Source organism: Trachypithecus francoisi, unplaced genomic scaffold (assembly GCF_009764315.1).
Source record: "Trachypithecus francoisi isolate TF-2019V2 unplaced genomic scaffold, Tfra_2.0 Lachesis_group7, whole genome shotgun sequence".
In the NCBI taxonomy this organism is placed as follows: domain Eukaryota; kingdom Metazoa; phylum Chordata; class Mammalia; order Primates; family Cercopithecidae; genus Trachypithecus; species Trachypithecus francoisi.
The window spans coordinates 91,359,004-91,383,817 of NW_022681472.1; positions in this window are offsets into that span (position 1 = coordinate 91,359,004).

The window sequence follows — 24,814 nt, forward strand, 5'->3', positions numbered from 1 at the left end:
GTGAGAACATGCGGTGTTTGGTTTTCTGTGCTTGTGATAGTTTGCTGAGAATGATGGTTTCCAGCTGCATCCATGTCCCTACAAAGGACGCAAACTCATCCTTTTTTATGGCTGCATAGTATTCCATGGTGTATATGTGCCACATTTTCATAATCCAGTCTGTCACTGATGGACATTTGGGTTGATTCCAAGTCTTTGCTATTGTGAATAGTGCCGCAATAAACATACGTGTGCATGTGTCTTTATATAGCAGCATGATTTATAATACTTTGGGTATATACCCAGTAATGGGATGGCTGGGTCATATGGTACTTCTAGTTCTAGATCCGTGAGGAGTCGCCATACTGTTTTCCATAATGGTTGAGCTAGTTTACAATCCGACCAACAGTGTAAAAGTGTTCCTATTTCTCCACATCCTCTCCAGCACCTGTTGTTTTCTGACTTTTTAATGATTGCCATTCTAACTGGTGTGTGATGGTATCTCATTGTGGTTTTGATTTGCATTTCTCTGATGGCGACTGATGATGAGCATTTTTTCATGTGTCTGTTGGCTGTATGAATGTCTTCTTTTGAGAAATGTCTGTTCATATCCTTTGCCCACTTTTTGATGGGGTTGTTTGTTTTTTTCTTGTAAATTTGTTTGAGTTCTTTGTAGGTTCTGGATATTAGCCCTTTGTCTGATGACTAGATTGCAAAAATTTTCTCCCATTCTGTAGGTTGCCTGTTCACTCTAATGGTAGTTTCTTTTGCTGTGCAGAAGCTCTTTAGTTTAATTAGATCCCATTTGTCTATTTTGGCTTTTGCTGCCGTTGCTTTTGGTGTTTTAGACATGAAGTCCTTGCCCATGCCTATGTCCTGAATGGTATTACCTAGGTATTCTTCTAGGGTTTTTATGGTATTAGGTCTAACATTTAAGTCTCTAATCCATCTTGAATTAATTTTCATATAAGGAGTAAGGAAGGATCCAGTTTCAGCTTTCTACTTATGGCTAGCCAATTTTCCCAGCACCATTTATTAAATAGAGAATCCTTTCCCCATTTCTTGTTTCTCTCAGGTTATCAAAGATCAGATGGCTGTAGATGTGTGGTATTATTTCTGAGGACTCTGTTCTGTTCCACTGGTCTATATCTCTGTTTTGGTACCAGTACCATGCTGTTTTGGTTACTGTAGCCTTGTAGTATAGTTTGAAGTCAGGTATCGTGATGCCTCCAGCTTTGTTCTTTTGACTTAGGATTGTGTTGGTAATGCGGGCTCTTTTTTGGTTCCATATGAACTTTAAAGCCGTTTTTTCCAATTCTGTGAAGAAACTCATTGGTAGCTTGATGGGGATGGCATTGAATCTATAAATAACCATGGGCAGTATGGCCATTTTCACGATATTGATTCTTCCTATCCATGAGCATGGTATGTTCTTCCATTTGTTAGTGTCCTCTTTTATTTCACTGAGCAGTGGTTTGTAGTTCTCCTTGAAGAGGTCCTTTACATCCCTTGTAAGTTGGATTCCTAGGTATTTGATTCTCTTTGAAGCAATTCTGAATGGAAGTTCATTTGTGATTTGGCTCTCTGTTTGTCTGTTACTGGTGTATAAGAATGCTTGTGATTTTTGCACATTAATTTTGTATCCTGAGACTTTGCTGAAGTTGCTTATCAGCTTAAGGAGATTTTGGGCTGAGACAATGGGGTTTTCTAAATATACAATCATGTCATCTGCCAACAGGGACAATTTGACTTTTTCTTTTCCTAACTGAATACCCTTGATTTCTTTCTCTTGCCTGATTGCCCTAGCCAGAACTTCCAACACTATGTTGAATAGGAGTGGTGAGAGAGGGCATCCCTGTCTTGTGCCAGTTTTCAAAGGGAATTTTTCCAGGTTTGCCCATTCAGTATGATATTGGCTGTGGGTTTGTCATAAACAGCTCTTATTATTTGGAGATACATTCCATCAATACCGAAATTATTGAGCGTTTTTAGCATGAAGGGCTGTTGAATTTTGTCAAAGGACTTTTCTGCATCTATTGAGATAATCATGTGGTTTTTGTCTTTGGTTCTGTTTATATGCTGGATTACGTTTATTGATTTGCGAATGTAGAACCAGCCTTGCATCCCAGGGATGAAGCCCACTTGATCATGGTGGATAAGCTTTTTGATGTGCTGCTGGATCCGGTTTGCCAGTATTTTATTGAGGATTTTTGCATGGAAGTTCATCAGGGATATTGGTCTAAAATTCTCTTTTTTTGTTGTGTCTCTGCCAGGCTTTGGTATCAGGATGATGTTGGCCTCATAAAATGAGTTAGGGAGGATTCCCTCTTTTTCTATTGATTGGAATAGTTTCAGAAGGAATGATACCAGCTCCTCCTTGTACCTCTGGTAGAATTCAGCTGTGAATCCATCTGGTCCTGGACTTTTTTTGGTTGGTAGGCTATTAATTATTGCCTCAATTTCAGAGCCTGCTGTTGGTCTATTAAGGGATTCAGCTTCTTCCTGGTTTAGTCTTGGAAGAGTGTAAGTGTCCAGGAAATTATCCATTTCTTCTAGATTTTCCAATTTATTTGTGTAGAGGTGTTTATAGTATTCTCTGATGATAATTTGTATTTCTGTGGGGTCGGTGGTGATATCCCCTTTATCATTTTTTATTGCGTCTATTTGATTCTTCTCTCTTTTCTTCTTTATTAGTCTTGCTAGCAGTCTGTCAATTTTGTTGATCTTTTTAAAAAACTAACTCCTGGATTCATTGATTTTTTGGAGGGTTTTTTGTGTCTCTATCTCCTTCAGTTCTGCTCTGATCTTAGTTATTTCTTGCCTTCTGCTAGCTTTTGAATGTGTTTGCTCTTGCTTCTCTAGTTCTTTTAATTGTGATGTTAGAGTGTCCATTTTAGATCTTTCCAGCTTTCTCTTGTGGGCATTTAGTGCTATAAATTTCCCTCTACACACTGCTTTCAATGTGTCCCAGAGATTCTGTTATGTTGTATCTTTGTTCTCATTGGTTTCAAAGAACTTCTTTATTTCTGCCTTCATTTCGTTATGTACCCAGTAGTCATTCAGGAGCAGGTTATTCAGTTTCCATGTAGTTGAGTGGTTTTGATTGAGTTTCTTAGTCCTGAGTTCTAGTTTGATTACACTGTGGTCTGAGAGACAGTTTGTTATAATTTCTGTTCTTGTGCATTTGCTGAGGAGTGCTTTACTTCCAATTATGTGGTCAATTTTGGAATAAGTGTGATGTGGTGCTGAGAAGAATGTGTATTCTGTTGATTTGGGGTGGAGAGTTCTGTAGATGTCTATTAGATCTGCTTGGTGCAGATATGAGTTCAATTCCTGGATATCCTTGTTAACTTTCTGTCTCATTGGTCTGTCTAATGTTGACAGTGGGGTGTTGAAGTCTCCCATTATTATTGTATGGGAGTCTAAGTCTCTTTGTAAGTCTCTAAGGACTTGCTTTATGAATCTGGGTGCTCCTGTATTGGGTGCATATATATTTAGGAGAGTTAGCTCTTCCTGTTGAATTGATCCCTTTACCATTATGTAATGGCCTTCTTTGTCCCTTTTGATCTTTGATGGTTTAAAGTCTGTTTTATCAGAGACTAGGATTGCAACCCCTGCTTTTTTTTTTGTTCTCCATTTGCTTTGTAGATCTTCCTCCATCCCTTTATTTTGAGCCTATGTATGTCTCTGCATGTGAGATGGGTCTCCTGAATACAGCAGACTGATGGGTCTTGACTCTTTATCCAGTTTGCCAGTCTGTGTCTTTTAATTGAAGCATTTAGTCCATTAACATTTAAGGTTAATATTGTTATGTGTGAACTTGATCCTGCCATTATGATATTAACTGGTTATTTTGCTTGTTAGTTGATGCAGTTTCTTCCTAGCCTCGATGGTCTTTACATTTTGGCATGTTTTTGCAATGGCTGGTACCGGTTGTTCCTTTCCATGTTTAGCACTTCCTTCAGGGTCTCTTGTAAGGCAGGCCTGGTGGTGACAAAATCTCTAAGCATTTGCTTATCTGTAAAGGATTTTATTTCTCCTTCACTTATGAAACTTAGTTTGGCTGGATATGAAATTCTGGGTTTAAAATTCTTTTCGTTAAGAATGTTGAATATTGGCCCCCACTCTCTACTGGCTTGTAGAGTTTCTGCTGAGAGATCTAATGTTAGTCTGATGGGCTTCCCTTTGTGGGTAACCCAACCTTTCTCTCTGGCTGCCCTTAAGATTTTTTCCTTCATTTCAACTTTGGTGAATCTGGCAATTATGTGTCTTGGAGTTGCTCTTCTGGAGGAGTATCTTTGTGGCGTTCTCTGTATTTCCTGAATTTGAATGTTGGCCTGCCCTACTAGGTTGGGGAAGTTCTCTTGGATGATATCCTGAAGAGTGTTTTCCAACTTGGTTCCATTTTCCCCCTCACTTTCAGGCACCCCAATCAGACATAGATTTGGTCTTTTTACATAATCCCATACTTCTTTCAGACTTTGTTCATTTCTTTTTCTTCTTTTTACTTTAGACTTCTCTTCTCGCTTCATTTCATTCATTTGATCCTCAATCGCTGATACTCTTTCTTCCAGTTGATCAAGTCAGTTACTGAAGCTTTTGGATTTGTCACGTATTTCTCGTGTCATGGTTTTCATCTCTGTCAGTTCATTTATGGCCTTCTCTGCATTAATTATTCTGGTTATCAATTCTTCCACTCTTTTTTCAAGATTTTTAGTTTCTTTGCGCTAGGTACGTAATTCCTTCTTTAGCTCTGAGAAGTTTGATGATCTGAAGCCTTCTTCTCTCATCTCGTCAAAGTCATTCTCTGACAGGCTTTGATCCATTGCTGGCGATGAGCAGTGTTCCTTTGGAGGGGGAGATGCGCTCTTATTTTTTGAATTTCCAGCTTTTCTGTACTGCTTTTTCCCCATCTTTGTGGTTTTATCTGCCTCTGGTCATTGATGATGGTGACGTACTGATGGGGTTTTGGTGTGGGTGTCCTTCCTGTTTGTTAATTTTCCTTCTAACACTCAGGACCCTCAGCTGTAGGTCTGTTGGAGATTGCTTGAGGTCCACTCCAGACCCTGTTTGCCTGGGTGTCAGCAGCAGAGGCTGCAGAAGATAGAATACTGCTGACAGCAAGTGTACCTGTCTGATTCTTGCTTTGGAAGCTTCCTCTCAGGGGTGTACTCTACCCTGTGAGGTGTGGGGTGTCAGTCTGCCCCTAGTGGAGGATGTCTCCCAATTAGGCTACTCAGGGGTCAGGGACCCACTTAAGCAGGCAGTCTGTTCATTCTCAGATCTCAACCTCCGTGTTGGGAGATCCACTGCTCTCTTCAAAGCTGTCAGACAGAGTCGTTTGCATCTGCAGAGGTTTCTGCTGCTTTTTTTTTCTTTTCTTTTTTTTGTTGTTGTTTAGCTTTGCGCTGTCCCCATAGGTAGAGTCTACAGAGACTGGCAGGCCTACTTGAGCTGCTGTGAGCTCCACCCAGTTCTCTTCCCAGGGCTTTGTTTACCTACTTAAGCCTCAGCAATGGTGGGCGCCCCTCCCCCAGCCTCGCTGCTGCCTTGCAGTTAGATTGCAGCTGCCTTGCAGTTAGATTGCAGACTGCTGTGCTAGCAATGAGGAAGGCTGCGTGGGCGTGGGACCCTCCTGGCCAGGTGTGGGATATAATCTCCAGGTGTGCCCGTTTGCTTAAAGCGCAGTATTGGGGCGGGAGTTACCAGGTTTTCCAGGTGTTTTGTGTCTCAGTTCCCCCGGCTAGGAAAAGGGATTCCCTTCCCCCTTGCGCTCAGGTGAGGCGATGCCTCGCCCTGCTTCAGCTCTCGCTGGTCGAGCTGCAACAGCTGACCAGCATTGATTGTCCGGCACTCCCTAGTGAGATAGACCCAGTACCTCAGTTGAAAATGCAGAAATCACCTGTCTTCTGTGTCGCTTGCGCTGGGAGCTGGAGACTGGAGCTGTTCCTATTCGGCTATCTTATCAAGAAATAGTTGTTTTCTATCCAAGTAAAGTTCAAGTCTGTAGGACAAGGTGTTAGAATAATCATTGGTCTGTATTTGAGTTAAACTCAAGTCTCCAGGAGGACTTCCTTTTGATGAGCTTTGCCCTCAAGGATAACAAATGGAAGGTATGAACTGTGGGCCTTATATGGGACTATACTTAGAAGGGACTCAGGAAACAGTCAGTGAAGGCAGAAAAGAAGGGGGACTTGTGAATCCAAATCAGAGATAATTTCTCCATGTTTTAGCTTGGGCAATTTGGTATTACTTAGATGACAAGAGTCGAGAAGGGAAATCAAAGAGTAGAAAGAGGGAAATCAAAAGTGGTATTCAGATCCTTGAGATGCCCATTAGACATCCACATAGAGATGACTTGTGGGCAGTTGTGCACATAAATCTGACTTCTAGAGAGAGGTCAGAGCTGTAAGCCCTGGGTTAGGAAACCATAAGCATGCCAATGTCATTTAAAGCCCAAGGGCTGGTAAGGTTAGCTAAGAAGAGTATTCTGAGAGAGAGGAAAGCAGGCTAGATCAATCTTGGTCCTATGCTGGCATTCTTACAGTTAGAGCTTTAATAGAGAAAGAACCAGAGAAGATGCTGAGAAAAAGTCACCAAGAATCTGGTATGTAAAAAGGATAGGGTGGTGTATTGGAAGTCAACAACAAAACAAAAGTGTTTTCAGACAGAGGGAGTATTTATTACATTTAATGTGGCTGTAATGTTATTAAATAAAAGAACAGAAAAGCAACCATTGAATTTGGCAAAATGGAGGGAATTATGTCCTTGGTAAGAACATATTTAGTAGAGAGGTAGAAGGAGAAACGTAATGGAAGTTAGTTGAAAAGAGAATGTGAGATCAGCAAGTGGAAAAGGTACTATGGTCAACTGCTTTCATAATGTTTTCCATGAATGGGACTCAAATTTTGAATGACTATGAACTTTGCTGTTAGTAGCATCTTACTGCCATCTTACAGATTTGCTGCCAGAGGGGAACAGAACCAAAACTTAGTTAATTTTCTCAGTTCTAGTTAAAAAAAAGAAAACCAGTTGGGATACCATCTTGGGTCACTTAATCATAATCAAGGACTCCAAAAAGAATCCGGAAGCTTACAGATAAATCTAAGGCTGGGATGGAAGAAAGAGCATTTCTCAGATGTAGATTGACATGAGGGGGAGGGATGTTTTTGAATAGAGGAGGAGTGGTGCTGGATAAATAAAGCAGAATATAAGGACCAGATAATTGGTTCACTAAATGTACGTGACAACTATGTGAGGCAGATAGGGGAGTATTTCACAGTTCATGCAGGAGGAAACAGGCTTCTGTAGCTCCCCAGTGCAGAGTATAAATTCATACCCAGATGTAAAGGGCTTCCAAGAGCTTATACTCATTTCAGATGGTTATATAATGTGATGCACTGAAAGTCAATGCTATATTTAAACAGCAGGAGAAACAGAAGAGGTGGATCTTTAGGTGTTATGCAGTCGTTTTCTGGAAACTCTCCTGTGCCCTTTCAATGATGCCACATGGGTGCTGTTTATTTTGCCCACCCATGAAAACCTCCTGAGGATCAGGAATAGGTGACATTCTTTTCTAGGGATCTCAGCAGAGTTCTCTTCATGTATGCCTCTGCTAAAATTGTTAAACTATGAGAAGTACTTTTTTGCATAAGTAAGCTTTTAAAATTCTATTTTGCTGTGTTTCTCTTCTGTTAATTTAGCAAGCAGCTCAACGTCTCAAGCTCTCAAGATAGTACATCTTCTTGTCTTGGTCATGTCTAGGCTCATCTACATGCTTTGAGAGGAAAAAGTGAAAAGCAAAGAATCACTGTTCGTTGGTTCTGATTCATTATTAAGTGTCTGTGAATGTGCGTGTGTGTGTATGTGTGTGTCTTTTTTTAGGCAACAATATGACAATATCATATTTTATATAAGAGAATAAGCCTATGGTCATAGCAGTATTATTTAAAGAAAAATGCACAGTAACAAAAGTGATTTGGGGTTATCTGGGGCTACATTTTAGTTTGTGTGTGATACAATTACATGTGGACTTGATTTTGATAATCTAATCTCTCCTGTCTATAAAACTGCTAAAATGTCAGGTCCTGTTTTGTATTTGCCTTGTCCTGGTAGTTTAAGATAATGCTGATTTCTAAGGGTAGCTGGTAGAAGTGAAGAAATTATAAGAGTATTAGATTTGTTGCTTAGTATATGCTCAGCCTCTTAGATTACACAGTTGAGCTAATCATTATAATTTGTTGTGAGAAAATAAATATTTTTCAACACCAATCTGATTCTTGAATAATAGGATTGGGCAAACCAAGGCTGGACTTTTGTTTTTTTTTTTTTTTTTTGAGACGGAGTCTCGGTCTATAGCCCAGGCTGGAGTGCAGTGTGCAGTGGCTGGATCTCAGCTCACTGCAAGCTCCACCTCCCGGGTTTACGCCATTCTCCTGCCTCAGCCTCCTGAGTAGCTGGGACTACAGGCGCCCGCCACCTCGCCTGGCTAGTTTTTTGTATTTTTTAGTAGAGACGGGGTTTCACGGTGTTAGCCAGGATGGTCTCGATCTCCTGACCTCGTGATCCAACCGTCTCGGCCTCCCAAAGTGCTGGGATTACAGGCTTGAGCCACCACGCCCGGCCAAGGCTGGGCTTTTACAGTGACCTACTGTGCATGTGTGTGGTTAATCTACAGTCAGTATTGCATGAAGGCAACCTAGTGTAGCAAAAGGAAATGGAGTTTGGATTCCAACAGTTTGGAGTCGATCGAGTTACTTCTGTGTCTTACTACTTCTTTGATTTGTGGTATATTATGGCCTCTTTAGGTCAAGTTTTCTTATTCTTAAAGCTGCAATGATAATATGCAGGTTCAAGGATTTTCATGAACTTTAAGAAAATTATGGTAAATAGCAGTGTCAATTCAGCCTATGAGAGACACCAGGGAGGATGCTTCTTTCTTACTATGCTGGCTTTTTTATTTTCTGTCTGCCTGTGTCAAATGGTGATCATAGAGTCATGAACCCCAGTGGAATTATGGTCATCATCGTAAACAGAGCTTTAAGACATGAGTAAGGATTGACATTATGAGTACACAGCTCTCCTTGTTCAACTTTCCAAAGTATAAAAAATTGTCGGCCAGGCGGGGTGGCTTATACCTGTAATCTCAGCACTTTGAGAGGCTGAGGAGGGTGGATCATGAGGTCAAAAGATCGAAACCATCCTGGTCAACATGGTGAAACCCTATCTCTACTAAAAATAAAATCTGGACCTGGTGGCATGCTCCTGTAGTCCCGATACTCAGGAGGCTGAGGCAGGAGAATTGCTTGAACCCAGGAGGCGGAGGTTCAATGAGTCGAGACGGTGCCGCTGCATTCCAGCCTGGGCTACAGAGTGAGACTGTCACGAAAAAAAAAAATATATATATATATATAGTCAAAATTGTACTAAAAGACCAAAAATATATGATCAATATTTTACCATGTAACATGTCATAACAGCGGCACAATATAAACATCAGTTTTTTTAAATTATAAATAATTAATTGCTGCCCTGACCAAAAAAACTATGGTCTCTTCATACATTGTCTTCATGCTGTATCTAAGGGATAGTGAGTATTCCGTGTTATGCTCCATATTTGACTATACTGATATCAAGAGATTTCACAATTTCTGCCCTGAATATGAATGGCTTATAAAATTAATAAAAACAGACCAAAAATAGCATTATTTGTAAAATGTCTATGGATTTTCTGAGAACTAGCTTCTATTTTATTACAGTTGGTGCTCCTGGTAATTTTATAGAAGGGTGTTAGTATACCCATGCTATTTTAATAGATGAGGAAACTGAGGCCTGAGGAGTTTAACCAAGGCGAGGAGCACCAATGATATTTGAACAAGGACGTTTGTCCTTCAGCCCAGCTCAGAGCTTATATTGAAAATAGCAGATTATTGTTGCAAGTCAGTTATTCTCGGTCAGTATTTTGTTTGACACATAGGATATATTCAGCAAAATGACGTAGAGCATTGCCTTAAAAATGAACGTATATGGGCCAGGCACGGTGGCTCACGCCCATAATCCCAGCACTTTGGGAAGCCGAGACAGGCAGATCATGAGGTCAGGAGATCAAGATGATCCTGGCTAACACGGTGAAACCTCATCTCTACTAAAAATATAAAAAAATTACCCGGGCATGGTAGTGGGTGCCTGTAGTCCCAGCTGGTAGGGAGGCTGAGGCAGGAGAATGGCATGAATCTGGGAGGCGGAGCTTGCAGTGAGCAGAGACGACGCCACTGCACTCCAGCCTGGGCAACACAGCGAGACTCCGTCTCAAAAAAAAAAAAAAAAGAACTTATATGTAAATGGAAAAGGGGTATGGAGAGATAAACCTGACATTCAGGTTCAACTTGTATTTATTAATGGCTACTTTGCACTAGCCATTCTCAGTGATCTTCTTCTGAAATATGGGATTGCATTCTCTCAACATACTAATTTTCAGTTAAGGAAAGCAAATTTCGGAGATATAAAATAACTTGATTAAGGACACACGTCCAGCAGATATGGGAGCTAGAATTTGAATGCAGCTTTCCTTAATACAAGCCCAGTGCTGTCTGTATTGCTTCTGATGTGTAGTTGATGAATACAAAGGCATTTCATCAGGTCTATAGAAACTCACACAAAAAAACTTATTTCAGAATTTTCTAAGTGTAAGGTATCAAGTGAGTGTGTAATAGAATTCTCTTGCTTATTTGTAATTGTGCACCCACATAAATCCTTATAATCACAACATATATAAAAATCAAGTGGTATTTTAAGGATAAGCAGCCAGAAACTGTGACTCTTCATGTTAAGACAGAACAAAGATCTGAACTGACAGTTTTCAAGGCCAGTTTAAAAGTCAGACACATGCATAAATGAAGGGTCTTTCTGTGTCTCCTTGTTGGTACTAACGAGAACACAGCAGCCCACGTCACCACATTGCCATTTGTCGTGCACCTGGCAACCTAAGCAATGAGCAGAAGCTGATCAGAAAACTTTTTATGAGAAAATGCATCCGGAGAATGAGCTAAGTGATGGGAATTTATTTTTAAAGTGTGAGTCAGTGCTTTGAGAGCCAGTATGAAATGCCTAATGCATGGGGGATCCATAATACTGAGAATTCATTACATGTTGATGAATTGAATGAAATGGAAATTTCCTTGTATTGCTTCATTGTATACATGATTCTGGTAATCCTAGAACTACATGAACTATGTCTTTCATATTTTGGACTCGTTTGGAAGTCACCCAGAAAGGCTTCCAGAAATTTTTGGAAGTCATCCAGAAAGACTTCCTGAATTTTTTTTTTTTTTTTTAGGCAGTCTTGCTCTGTCGCCCAGGCTAGAGTGCAATGGCACGATCTCAGCTCACTGCAACCTCTGCCTCCTGGGTTCAAGCAATTCTCCTGCTTCAGCCTCCTGAGTAGCTATGATTACAGACACCCACCACCACACCCAGTTAATTTTTATATTTTTAGTAGAGATGGGGTCTTGCCATGTTGCCCAGACTGGCCTTAAACCCTTAACCTTAGGTTTACCCACCTTGGCTTCCCAAAGTGCTAGGGTTACAGGAGTAAGCCATTGCGCCTGGCCCTGAAATGTGTTTGGTGAGGGTCAGGGGTTTTGGATTCCTGTTATTGATCTATACCAGCTCAATAACATTGAGTAAAACATCTAACCCTTCTGAGCCCACCTGTTTTTGTGTCCTCAGACATAAATCAATTTTCAAATGGAGATTATAGAAATCACCCCTTCATTTTATAAGTGAAACACATGAAGCCGACAGAGCTCGCTTCCTGTCACAGTAGTCATTACTCTGCTTTACAGTAGTTGAGATAACGGAATTTTAAAATAACAATGAAAATAAATAATATTGTTACCAGGTATATGGCCTTGAGCAATTCCTTTAACTTTTTTGGCTTCAGTTTTTTCATCTGTATAATTGAGGGTATTGATAGTACCAATCACAGAAGTTAGGATGAGATAAAATAACCCTAAAACATTTAGCACAGTGTCTGGTATGTGAGAGCACCTAATTTCCTCTTTTCTTTTCTTTTCTTTTCTCTTCTCTTCTTTTCTTTCTTTCTTTCATTCTCTTTCTTTCTTCTTCCTTCCTTCCTTCTATCTCTTTCTTTCTTTCTTTTTCTTTCTTTCTTTCTTTCTCTCTTTCTCTCTCTCTCTTTCTCTCTCTTTCTTTCTGTCTCTCTTTCTTTTCTTTTCCTTCCTTCCTTCCTTCCTTCCTTCTTTTCTTTTCTTTTCTTTTATTTTCCTTTCCTTTCTTTTCCTTTCTTTTCTTTCTTTCGTCACCTCCTCTCCACTAGGCTCTGTGCTAGGTGAGAGATATACAACTGTGACAACTACAGATAAGCTCTCAGTCTCATAAATAATGCAATCCAGCAAGGAACACATGCATGATAAAAATGCATATTATTTTATAAATAGTCCTTGTGATAATTGCTATGAAAAAAAATAACAGGAAAATATAATATCAATTGAAAGAAGAATAGGATCCAAAAAAGTCTTTTAAGGAAAAGTCATCTTTAGGAGAAACCTGAAGAACACCTAAACTGAGAAAATGTCATAAGAAATCTAAATATCAAAAATAAATAAAAAACCACATAAATCCAGGTAAAGAGTGGGCAATAAATGTTACGTAGAAGAAACAGAAGCTGTCATTCTCAGCAAACTAACACAGGAACAGAAAACCAAATACCACATGTTTGACTAGTAAGTGGGAGTTGAACAGTGAGAACACATGGACACAGGGAGAGGAACATCATACAGCAGGCCTGTCAGGGGTGGGGAGCTGGGGGAGGGATAGAATTAGGACAAATGCCTAATGCATGTGGGGCTTAAAACTTAGATGACGGGTTGGGAGGTGCAGCAAACCACCATGGCACATGTATACGTATGTAAAAAACCTGCATATTCTGCACATGTATCCCGGAACTTAAAAAAAAAAATAGCATGTGCTAAAATATGCAAGCATAAGGACTTAAGAGACCGTCCCAAGTCCCTCTGTGATGCTCTCCACGCCTGCGTCCCAGGCATATCTCCCATTGTTTCCCTATGAACTCTTCACTCCAGCTATACAAAACTATGATAACTTCTCTGTCAGAGTATATGCTGTTATGGTCTGGGGTACTTCCCCTCTCTTCTCCAACATCATATTCCCAGTTTCCTTCCAAGATCAGCTGAAACACCTCTCCTGGAAAGTTTGCCTTAATGTTGCTGACTTGAAGATGCACTTTCTGTGACTGTTCATACAGTCAGCATCACAGAACATACCAGGCTTAATCATAATGGTTTATCCATATGTTCCCTCGCTCTATGTATTATGAGCTTCTTAAAATTAGTGTTCATATTGCAACCACCGTATGACTCTACAAGGGCATATGTGTGTGTATCTTTGTGCAGAGTACATGTTGAATAATGCATGGACACTACAAAATATGTAAGATTCTTATACCGAGGAAAATTAGTAAGAATTAGGAATAGTTGCAAAAGGACTCTGAGAAAGCTTCAAAAAATATCTTCTTTACAATGTTTTTGACAGAGGTGGTCAAAAATGCCATCAATGGTTTATGTTCCACTTCCATAGTCTTATAATTTTTGTTGGCAGCAGATACCCAGCCAGGATATACAAGTGCCACACCAGTTTATATCTAGGTGGGGTCCTATTACTGAGAAGGTCCTATGACCAAGAGAAGGTAGGAAAAAGTCATATGAGCCACTTCCAGGCTAAACCACTTTCTGTAGCATTCTTCACATCCTGTCTCTCCCATCCTGACTACTAGATTCCCAGAGTGTCTGTGGAAGCCATGTGGTGAATGAAGATGAGAAACTCTTTGTTATCTACTTCCCTAATTGATTGGATTGGAAGGAATTCCTTCATCTACTCATCCTACTACTGGACATTATTTAAGCAAGAAATACTCTTGTGCTTATGGCAAATGACTGCAAATTTGAGGTTTACCGTTTTAGCAGTAGGGGTTCCCTAACGAATACGCCCTGTATCAAGTGTTTTCTGTGTGCCAGTCTCTGTGCTAATGTTAAAGATACTCAAGTAAAACAGTCTCTAAGCTTGGAAAAAGTAGATATGTAACTGATAACAATGTGAAGTGCAACTGAGCACCATGATGATCTACACACTGAGCCTTTCAGAGCTGAGAATATGGGGCTGTCATTTTCTGTATTTTGTAAATGATGAACTTGTTTCTTTTCATGGTAAGGATGCTTCTCTAGATATTCCATAGGTGGGGCTGCAACATAACAATAATGGCTGTCTCCAAATATGGCAGGCCGTCGGAATCTCTTGAAAAGACCTTTCCTTTATTTTTTTAAGTGAATATGTTTTGGATCTATTTTGCATAAGTATTATTCTCTAAGTATGAGTTTGGACCAAGCATGTTTATGGACACCATCCAGGTGATGTGGACGATTGGCTAAGTTTAGGAACCACTTATTCAGGTGACCTTTAAAATGTATACTAAATGTGCAATTCCAAATGGCTATTCGTCAGCTTCCTCCATCTTCAAGCTGCTACTAAGCCCACTGCCTTCTCACTTTTAGGAGATAACCTTGCCTTTTACTTCATGGAGAAAATTGGATCCATCTAAAAATAATGATTCCATCTTTTCCCTACCAAGCCTTCAGCTTGTACTTATATACTCTGCTTTCACTCCTGTTAACAAGGTTGAACTCTTCCTACATTGTTGACTCTTCCTACTCAAACAAACACTGTCTGTGTGTGTTTATGTGTGTGTATATATATATGCGTGTGTATATATATGTATGTGTGTGTGTGTGTGTGTGTATATATCCCCTCTTCTAAAATAATAAATTTTTTTTATTCTGGATGGATTCTGCTTGAATACAAAAATCTGTGATAGCTTCTGTCTTTTAAAAAATAAACCTAGCTAATTCCCTTCTCTACTCATTTTAAGTTTTCTTTTTTAACAAAGCTATGGAAAATGTCGTAAATATTTGATTACTCTACACCTTCTGTCTTTTTTCTTTTTTTTTTTAACTCTTCCCATTCAGGCTTTTATATCGTAGTTTCTTTGATTTTGCTCTTGGCATGCTCTCCAAAGACCTTAACCCTACCAGTTCCCTGCTTCTCTGTCCTCTGATGATCAGGCATCTCCACAGCATTTGACATTGCAGATCTCCTTCTCTTTGAAATATCTTTTCTACTTGGGTTCTGGGATGCCAATCCTTCTGGATCTCCTCCCACTTTATTGCCCAGTCCTGCTTACCCCTGCCCATCTTTCTTTCCTTGTCTCTCATTACATGATTCTACATACACCACACAGCAGCTCTACCAGATGACATAACCATTCTCTGACACTCTTTGTTCTATAGTCAGCCCAAGTGCTCATCTGTTTTTCTCAAACCCGAAAGGGCCTTCCCTTTGAGACAGACATTCATATCCTTTGCAATAGGTCTATAAGGGTGGAAATTGCTTGATTATGGACCAAGGTATGGAGTTGGGGAAGAGATAATAATACCTCCTCAAACATGGATGCACTGGCTCACTGAAACAGGTCTTCCAATGTTCTCATTATCATTGTTTTTCTCTATAAAAAGAAACACTAATAGCTAAGCTTTCTGTGTATTTGGCATGTGCAGTGCAAGTAAGCTATTCTTCTCCCTTCCACATGCCTATTTTTGTATTTTATTTTATGTAGGAGTGATGGAATATTCTTTTGGGAATGGGCAGAAAGTAACAGAAAACTCAACTTATTTCCACAATTGGGATGAAGACATATTGAGTCTATCTGGCAGACTTCGAGTGAATAGAAAACCCTGAGAAAGAATTAAGTCTAAGGAATGCTAAAATGTTCAGATTTCCGAGTGACACCAGAGATTTGGAGGGGAAACCTGATGCCAGGGACAGAGTGAGGCTGACGCCTCGGTCTTTTCCAAACTAGAAACTAAAGAAGCTGATGATTGGCCCTGAGGATAAATAGTAATATGCAAATTAAGCAAATTTACTTTTTAATTCTTTCAACAAATGTATATTAAGAACCTAGTATTGGAATGTGCAATTCTGGCCTTTGAAATATGTCAAGAAATAAAAGGAATTCTTTTTTTTTTTTTTTTTTGAGACGGAGTCTCGCTCTGTCGCCCAGGCTGGAGTGCAGTGGCCGGATCTCAGCTCACTGCAAGCTCCGCCTCCCAGGTTTACGCCATTCTCCTGCCTCAGCCTCCCGAGTAGCTGGGACTACAGGCGCCCGCCACCTCGCCCGGCTAGTTTTTTGTATTTTTTTTAGTAGAGACGGGGTTTCACCATGTTAGCCAGGATGGTCTCGATCTCCTGACCTCGTGATCCGCCCGTCTCGGCCTCCCAAAGTGCTGGGATTACAAGCTTGAGCCACCGCGAAGGAATTCTTGCTCACTTGCTGCTTATGTTTTAGCAAAGGAAGACAGAAAACAAATAATATATTTAACAAGAGGCATATTACTTACCAGATGGTGATAAATGATGTGAAAAAGAAAAATTAGAATAGCATAAAGGGCATGAAGTCGGGCTGCAGTTTCAAAAAGGATAATCGGGGTGAGATAATAATCTTTGAACTATTACCTCATCATTTCAGGCTATGGAATACCAGCAATATTTTTGCACAAGTACACACTTCTTCATATAGGCATTAAAAGATAATCAAATAGCGCTTTGCAATATTCCAAGACAAAGATGATCTATTGAAGACATATACCTAAACTTAGTGATATCATGAAAAGCAAGCAAGCATGCTATGGAACCAGTTGAAAAGAATTTGGCTCAGAGGAAAGGGAGCTTTCCTTTTCCTTACAGTGTTTTATTTATTTGTCATGACACTTGAGGTGTGAACACATCTGTGGTCTAAATTATCAGCTTTGAAGTAATGGGAGGTCTTTGATTGATTTGGGTAGTTGAGTAGACACAATTCCAGCTTTGAGTTAAGCAATTTCAACCCTGGCTTAGATGAGAGTTTACTCAGCAAAACAATTGGGGTAGTGGCATTAGCAAACCCTAGACTTGGCAGATCCTCAGAAAATAACAATACCACTGTTACTGAGAATCAATAGGGAATGGAGCATAGATGCTTTTGATTTACTAAAGAATATAAAGCATGGGAAAGAATAGATTCATGAGAACTTTGTGAGATGCTCAGAAATACTTTCAGAGTCATGGTGTTTGACTATGAATAGTGTCAACTTTACCTGGCTATAATTGAGTTTAATTAGACTATAACATATTTTGTTCTCAGTGTCAAGTGTGGTTTAATGATACCTCATTTACAGATACCTAGGCACACTCATAAATCTGGAAGTTACATGCTTCAAGTTCTGGGTTTAAATGCCTGCAAAGGAGTCTTAGTGATGTATATATCATTAAGTAAACATATGTTAAGTATCTTCTACATTCCATTTATTAAGCAAACAGAGGTTTAATAAATGTTTATCATCTTCAACTTTCCAGTATCCAGTATTCTTCTAGTATCACCTAGTTTTGTTTTTGAAAAATAGCATTTCTCACATTGTGTGTAATCCTGGTGGGAGAAAATGCCTAGCTCCTACTGCCAAAGTTTCTGAGAGCCCACTCCCTTCTCCTTGCACCAGGTGAAACCTGGATTGTGCTGTTGTGGTGACCCAGTGGCATCGAAAATGTCATTCTCTCCAGAGTGTTAGAAATTTAAGCCATTGATGCACGGACATGAAAAACAAATGTAATAAATGCAACAGTGTAGACACTTCCTGCTTTACAACCAACTCTGTGTTTCTTTCTTTTTTTTTTAATATTTATGTATTTATTTATTTTTATTTTATTTATTTAATTTTTTTTTTGAGACGGAGTCTCGCTCTGTCACCCAGGCTGGAGTGCAGTGGCCGGATCTCAGCTCACGGCAAGCTCCGCCACCCGGGTTCACGCCATTCTCCTGCCTCAGCCTCCCAAGTAGCTGGGACTACAGGCGCCCTCCAACTCGCCCGGCTAGCTTTTTGTATTTTTTAGTAGAGACGGGGTTTTGCCGTGTTAGCTAGGTTGGTCTCGATCTCCTGATCTCGCGATCCACCCGTCTCGGCCTCCCAAAGTGCTGGGATTACAGGCTTGAGCCACCGCGCCCGGCCAACTCTGTGTTTCTTAAGACCTCACCATCTCTGTGACTTTATTCCTCTATGTTCCCAATAGCCTGGGGAGATAACTGACATACAGCTTACAAGGGGCTAATGGGCTCTTGTTTGGCATGACTATTTTTCATCATCTGGTATCTTATTCTTAAAATTTATATTCAATAATCATTTTAAGGACTTACTTGGTCCGTAAGACCCTACTTAGTGTCAAGCAATGTCCAGGTAACTTAGGACACACTACACTTCTTAAGGAATTATACCCACTCTCAGGAAGCTTACAGTCTAAGGCTAGGGATTATACATTTGCAAAAACAACAATTGTGACAGTCGCATATTAAGAGGTGGTCAGGAAGAGAGTACTGTGAAAAACCATAGATGTAAAAAATATTAAAGTATGAGGATCAGGGAAAACATTGTTGCAGAATTTTGAGATGCTTTGGGAATGGTTTAGTCCTATGGCAATGGGAGAGGGAGCACCAGCAAGAACAATAAAATCAGCCAATGCTGTATGCACGTATATCCCTGCCACTGTATTATTGGCATTGCACTCTGTACACACTGACTTTTTTCTTCAACTCAGCCATGAGAAAATATTTCCTATCACTTTAAATAAATTAAAATATAATTTCTAAAGTCACAATGTTGTCCCTTAGTGTAAGACATACAGCAATACTTTGAATATGAACCAAAAAATAACATATAAGTCTTTTAAAGGCAGAAATTCAGACAAAAATAAGTAGTTTATGGAGACAATCCAGAAAAATAAAGAAGAGCCCTGACTGTGCCTACAGAGGAGGGTTTTTTTGTAAATGAACAATGGAGAAACAGAACTAGCCACTTGGAAGGAGTCTAGGGCCTAACATTTATGGGAAGGATATTATGGGAAACATTGCATTAAGTTCCCTTTAAAACCTGAAGATGGATCTGCTCTTGCAATGAATACCACTTTTTTTCCCTCTCTTTTTGGAGAAAACAAGAGCAATTAGTATTCTCTGATGATGGGCTATTTTTCTAACATAAGTCATATTAAGATATATGTGCCATTGCTGAGAAGACAAATTATACACTTTGCAATAAGGGAAGATAACAGGTAAAGTTTGCAACATGCCAATGAAAACCCTCTCTATTTCAGAAAATAATGTGTTCAGTTTAATTAGAGAATATAGTAAAATAGGTATCTTAGTGTTCAAATAACCTCAAAAAGTTATTAATGGAGGTTTTTGTGGCACATTATTTCTGCTTCATATGGGAAAATAACGAAATTAGAACATTTTACATTTTGGAAGCCTTTGTGTGTTTGAATCCTTGGATATGGGCTGAGAGTTACAGCAAACTCTTAAGTATTCACCCATTTAAAGAAGTAGGTGAGGCCAGGTGAGGATGCAGGAGTCTACCCATGTTTGAAATAATTTCCTCCTTGCCAAAGTAATAAAATAAAAGCAGGAAATAGCTGAGTATTGCTTAATAGAACTATGCATATATATATAAAAGGAACAGTAAAAGCCTTTTGACAGTTTCCTATATCTTACTATCCCATAACTCACTCTTAATTGCATTTAAAATAATAAAAATGAAGCCTTATCCAGAGAAAGAACTCATGTCTATTTTTGCAAAGATTCTGTAGTTGGTGAATCTTATGTCAAGGGAGTGGGAGCGGTTCTGTAGAATTGTATATATTCTTCTTTAATGTCTGTGGCAGTTGTTTATATTCAGTAAAGTTCTGCAGGTAGGTCCGGAATGACTCAGGAAGTTGCGAGCAGCACATCACCTGTGCAGAATAAGCTCAAAGTGTCCTTCCAAGAAGTCAGTCATTCACGAATACACTCCAAGGCAGAGTGTCCCCTGAGGTCTTCTATTCTGTGTAGGATCTTGTCAGTTCTGTTCATAAAAGACAAGCCAGATAAGAAACTGACCTGTGGAGATGTGGAATATCTCCTTCATTTTCTTTCTGGATGAAATAAAGGGATAGTCATTTTGTGTCCAGAATGATTAGAGTTATTGGAAGCTCATGAGTCAGAGAACCTCCTTTAAGAAACGGTTCTTTGAAGTGACTAGGAGCTTTTACTTCTCCCTCATCACCTTCCCTCCCATTGAACTGGGAGCATTTGGGAAACTTCCTGATGTCCTGCTCCCTCTGAGGACCTTGTCCAATCGTATGTAGCCTCTTTTGCTAGACATCAAGATGAAAAATGGTAATTGTTCTGCTATTGAAAACGTAGTAACTTCAACTATTTATGATAATCATTTGTAGTGAATATTGTAAGTATCCCTCCAGAGATGGACTAGAGGCCATAATCTAAGATTATGTGATGGAGAGAGAGACTAGCTTTCCAGAGAGAGAAAAATTAAGCAGAAATCATAGTAATTTATGCTCTATAAGAATGATAGTTCATATTGAGATTTCACATATATTTTTTGATCCCTCTTAACAGTACCGGGTAAGGCAATCTAAGATTATTTTCTCAATTGTACAGCTATACCTCAGAGAGGTTAACAGGTTTCTATAAGGTTACACAGTCAATTGGCAGTGAAACTAGAAAAGAAAAGACATCTCGGCCGGGCGCGGTGGCTCAAGCCTGTAATCCCAGCACTTTGGGAGGCCGAGACGGGCGGATCACGAGGTCAGGAGATCGAGACCATCCTGGCTAACACTGTGAAACCCCGTCTCTACTAAAAATACAAAAACTAGCCGGGCGAGGTGGCGGGCGCCTGTAGTCCCAGCTACTCGGGAGGCTGAGGCAGGAGAATGGTGTAAACCCGGGAGGCGAAGCTTGCAGTGAGCTGAGATCCGGCCACTGCACTCCAGTCCGGGCGGCAGAGTGAGACTCCGCCTCAAAAAAAAAAAAAAAAAAAAGAAAAGATATCTCCTGGTCCAAACCCTGTGATTTTCTGCTACCAGTCAATAACAGTGAAACAAATGGAACACTGTTTTGTTGTTACCGTTGTTCTGTTTTTGCTATTATGGAGAAAGACAAGTTATGTACTTTCTAATTAAATGAACGCCACTTAGAGATAATTTGTATATTACTTACATTCTTAAGGTTTGACATTAAAATTCCAGGATTTGAATTTCAGAGTCTATTACCTATTAGCTGTGAAAACCTGGAACATTTAAAACAATTCGCTAAGCCTCACTTGTCTTAGTTATAAAATAGGGATAGCCATGGTATCTACCTCATAAGATCATTGCACATTAAACTGAATTTAAAAATGCGTATAAGGCACAAAAGAGTCTTCAGTAAAAGCTGGCAGTGAAATGGTTGTGATGTTGATAGTAATAGTGCTGGTGAAGGTCATAACAGTGGTGAAAATGGTGACGGTTGTGGTAATGACGATGAGGGTGGTAGTGATGGTTGTAACAGTGGTGTTGGTGATGTAATGGTAGTGGTGACTGTGATGGTGGTAGCGGTAATGGAGATAATGATGGGATAGTGGTGGTGATGGTTGTGATGGTGGTGGTGGTGGTGGTGATGTAATGGTAGTGGTGACTGTGATGGTGGTAGCGGTAACAGTGATAATGATGGGATAGTGGTGGTGATGGTTGTGATGGTAGTGGTGATGGTGGTGATGGCAATGGTGGTGGTGGTGATGATGTTGCTCATGATAGTGGTGGTGGTGATGGTGGTCATTATGGTGGTGGCAGTGATGGTGGTGGTTGTGTTAATGGTGGTAGTGCCAGTAATAGCATAAGCAATAGAATTTCAAAGGAGTGAAAAGTAATATATTGAGAGAAAACATGCCTAATTTTATGTTAAGCTTAGCAAGACTCTTAGTGTTCCCCTATTGCAAATTGTTCTTCTCTGTGAACTGTGATCTGTAGACAAAAAGAACCTAAATTTATGAGGCCGTACAAACAAATTTTTCAGTTCTCATTGGGCCATTCCACTCATGATAGGCTGTTGTTGTTAGTTTTGTGCTGAGCATTAGAGGGTGAGGATAATTTCATATTTGTCCTTGATCTTTTCTATCATAACAGCTCATGGATAAATAATCAATCTGAGGGGTTAATCAACTACTAAGTATGTCCATGATGATTTCTTTTGAGAACCATGAAAATTTCTACTGGGAGAGTCTGTAGCCCTAGTTGACTCACTGCAGTAGATTATATTGTTTACCAAATATCCTAGCTCTGCCTCTGTGATATATCTTCCTGCAAGGTGTTTTTTCTTCCCCATCCTGTTGGTTTTATGATGGTCATAGGTTGTGCATTGAACAATTAAATGTGAGCAGAAGTGACATGTGTCCTCATCTTTTTCCTCTCTGCCACAGGAGCAGCCGTATTTCACACAGAGATTTTCCCATCAACCCTGTCCTGTTTTGAAGACTCTATGAAACAGAGATGAGGCTGAACTATGATATGTAAGTAGCATGACTGAAAAATAAATCTTGTTTATTCTGAAGTTGTTGGTACAATATAATTTAGCCTGACAGATACATCACACTGCTTAATAAACTATTTAGTTGCAGACTATGTTTTTTGTTTTTGTTTTTTGAGATGAAGTCTTGCACTTTTGCTCAGGCTGGAGTGCAGTGGCGCGATCTTGGCTCACTGCAACCTCCACCTCCCAGGTTCATGCCATTCTCCTGCCTCAGCCTCCCAAGTAGCTGTGACTACAGGCACCCGCCAGCACGCCTTGATAATTTTTTATATTTTTACTACAGATGGGGTTTCACCATGTTGGCCAGGCTGGTCTCAAACTCCTGACCTCAGGTGATCCACCCACCACGGCTTTCCAAAGTGCTGGGATTACAGGTGTGAGCCACCGCACCCGGCCAGACCATGTTTTAATTATCATTAAATCCATATTGTCTACTACAATGCCTAGAATATACTAGGTGCTCAATAAAAAATATTATTAAATGAGAAGTGAAAGCAACATATCCATTTATTAATATTACCTTAGTTTGAAAATCCATAAGTATATCTGCATTTTGAAAAATTACTAAGCTTTACCCTCTAATTTTCTACAAATAATGGTAAATAACACAAGACTTTATATGGCCAACATTTAATACATATATATTGATTTTCTAAAGACATCCATTTCTTTACCTTCCTGTTTCTCATAGCATCTGTTAATGTATCCCAATGGACTCGAAATTTCTCAAGCAAAGGAATCATTTTGTTTTCTTATTTATTCCCTGAAATCTAGATTATTCCTGTCACATTTGCCACACATATACACATTTAATATATACTTGTAAAATGACTGACAAAATGAGTGGTTACAAAGAAATATATTTCCTATGGGTATATTTCAGGCTGACAGTCATGAAGTTATCCAGATACAGGCGGGCATTTTTATCTCAGATGGTACCCTTTTGTCCACCTTAACCAAGCTAACCAACGATCAAATATTTATTTCATAGTGTCAGTTGTGTTCATAATATTGAGTATTGATTGATTGTGGTTTTAGTAATAAAGTGTACCATGTAGAACATAGAAGAATTAGATAATCTTGGCTGGAAAAATGTTGTTGTTGCTTGTTGTTGTTGTTGTATGTATATGTATGTTTCTTTCTACTTGATTGATAAACATTTCCCAAAATGGGAAATTGCAATTGATGTAGTTTTGATGATTAACCTCTGCTAAATTTAATTATATGAAATGCCAGTTATGAGTGAATTTACTCACATTTATAAAACTTGTGGGGTCCATATGGGTGAACAGATTGCTTTATTCACATGTTGTCCCATGTGGGGGTTATAGCCAAAGATAAATATCCCTACCTTTCTGTCCTTGATGCCAGCAAGAATCAGCTTGCAGCACTCAGTGCTTGTGGTAATTTGGAGCGAAGCATATGAACATCAATTACTAAGATGTACCTGGCCTGGACAATGAATTGCCTCTAACTTGCCCCTTTGCCTGCTGCCTCTCTAATCTTTCTTCATTTTACTGCCAGATTCAAATTTCCAAATCACCATTTTTATCAGGTTATTTCCCGCCTTCAATAGCTTCACTTTGCTACAAAAATCCAAGCACCTTGGACCGATATTCAAGGCTTTCTGCTAATCTCGTCTCACTTCAACTACTCTTCCAGGCTGAATCATTACCTCTTATCTGCGTGGATGTAGAGTTGCAGCTGAACTTGATCATTCAATATCTTCTTTACTCCTGATTCTTTTCTGCCTCCTCTTACTTGCTCAAGTCATTATCTCTGTTTAGAAAGCACTTTCCATATTCTTCACAGTCATTTAGTTGGTACGTATTTATTGAGTATTGGACTATGGGGTCAGGTCTTGTCCTCTCCACCAGTGATACAGCAATTAAAACAGCCTAGGGACCTGTTCTCTTGAAGCTTAAGAAACAACATATTATATTTCAAAAATCTTTATAAATTTCCTCATTGGAATATTTAATCTTACAGTTTATTTGACTGAAAGAATTCTCTCCTTCTTCTAAAAAATTTTAGTGCTTACTATATCTCCCTAATTGTTTGTGCCTGTCTGTTCTCTGTACTTTGATAACAAGCTCCTGGCAAGGACAACCATATACATACTCCTGTGTATTTCCATACTCAAGCCTGGTTCCTGGAACACGGAACATATCAAAAACATTTGTTCTTATTATTTTTAAAATGATTGAAAAAAGGAACCAATACCAGACATATTTTGAGTGTTTACTATGTACCAAGAATTGTGCATTATACTTAAAATTTATCATCTCTCACCTCCACAAAAGCCTGACATGGTACATGCATTTC